This window comes from Octopus bimaculoides, chromosome 5, assembly GCF_001194135.2.
Source record: "Octopus bimaculoides isolate UCB-OBI-ISO-001 chromosome 5, ASM119413v2, whole genome shotgun sequence".
Classification (NCBI taxonomy): Eukaryota; Metazoa; Mollusca; class Cephalopoda; order Octopoda; family Octopodidae; genus Octopus; species Octopus bimaculoides.
This window is the reverse complement of record NC_068985.1, coordinates 79,813,024-79,815,027: the sequence shown is the minus strand read 5'-3', so window position 1 is coordinate 79,815,027 and position 2,004 is coordinate 79,813,024.

The following is a 2,004-nucleotide window of genomic DNA, read 5'->3' as shown; positions in this document are numbered from 1 at the left end:
TATATATATATATATATATATATATATATATGTATGTATGTATGTATGTATATCAGGTCATTTATAACGAAATGTCCGATTTTGAATTGAAAGTTTATTTTATTTTATCTCAACAAAAAGTAATGCAGTTAATCAAAGTATGTACCTAAATTTTAAACATAAACACAATTTTGCCAATTTATCGCTAGCTTATTTATGCCGTCAGCGTAGAATTCCGGTGCGCAAGAGGTGATGAAATCACAAAAGGCTGTTTTTGCATCTTCTTCAGATTTAAAGCTTTTTCCTTTCAAAAAGTTGTCTAATGCCTGGAAAACTTGATAGTCAGCTGGTGTAAGGTCTGGGGAATATGGTGGATGACAGAGTCAGTTCCTATAACTTGAGTAGCGTTTTTTGTGCAACATGTGATCGAACATTGTCTTGCAAGAGAATTGACCTGTCTCTATTGACCAATCTCGATTGTTTAATTGTAAGTTCACTCATTATTTCATCCAATTGGTTGATGTATACATCCGCTGTAATTGAGTTACCAGGTCTCATGAAGCTGTATTGGATGATACCAGCACTGGACCGCCAAACAAACATCATTAGCTTGTTTGGTGAATATTCTTTTTGGATTGTGTTTTGGCATTTCGTTTCTATCCAAACACCGTGTAAAACGCTTGCTATTGTTGAAAAGAATCCATTTTTCACCAAACGTAATAATATGATGCAAAAATGGTTCACTTTTATGCCGTGACAGCAAAGAACAGCAAGTTTCAAGACAATGTGCCATTTGACGCTCGTTTAGTTCGTGTGGTATTCGCTTGTCCAGCCAACTTTTACCATGCCAATTTGTTTTAGATGGTCCAATACAGTTGGAATCGAAACATCAAACCTTGCTGCTAACTCACACGTAGTTTGAGACGTATCCGATCCCACTACAGTTTCCAGTTTATCATTATCCACCTTGGTCTCAGGTCTACCATGGGACTGATTTTCAAGAGTAAAGTCATCAGACCGGAACTTCTCAAACCATCGACGTACAGTGCGTGTATGTATATATATATATATATATATATATATATATATATATATATATATATACATATATATATATTATTTTATACCAAACCCAAGCTATTATATTTAATTTGTGTATGCAAATAATTGCCTCTCTGTATATGCGTGTGTGTGTGTGTGTATGTGTGTGTGCACGCGCGCGTGTGCGTGTGTGTGTGTGTCTATCCATTGGTTTCAAATTTTGGCACAAGGTCAGCAAGTTGGAGGGAAAGAAAAGGTCGATTACATCTACCCCAGTGCTTAACTGGTACTTATTTTATAGTCCGAATGGACGAAAGAGGAAGTCGATATCGGTGGAATTTGAACTAACGATGTAAAGATGGGCGAAATTCCTCAAAGAATTTTACTGGCGTGTTAACGATTCTGACAGCTCGCCACCTTTGTGTCTCTATATATTGCATACGCATAAAGACACAGAATACACTCGCGCCCAACAATGCCTCACATACATGCTTCATGCACATACACACACGCACACTCCCATACATGCACACACACTCCCATACATGCACACACACATAGGCTCACATTATCTTATACTTGTACATACCCCCTACACACATATACGCTCACATACATCATCTGCACACACACGTTCACACGCGCTTGCGTGCATATTTAGCCAGGTGACTGTTAATTCCCTTTCCATTCAACCATTTCCTTCCAGTCAATTCAACATGTGAAACCGTTAACTCAAACACGTTTTTTTCCATTTTCCGTTGTTCATGTCTCCGTTTTTTTGTTTTTTTTTTACCTCATTTCTGTCTGTCGAAGAGCATAGGCTCGAAGCATCCACGATTTTTCCATCTCTCCTGAACTTCAAACTAATACATCTTGTTTGTCGAACTAATACATTTTTATCTGTCTCTGTATTTTTTTTTGCACATTTGAACTATATATGTATATGTGTGTGTGTGCGTGTGTGGAGCGAAATTTATGGTGTAT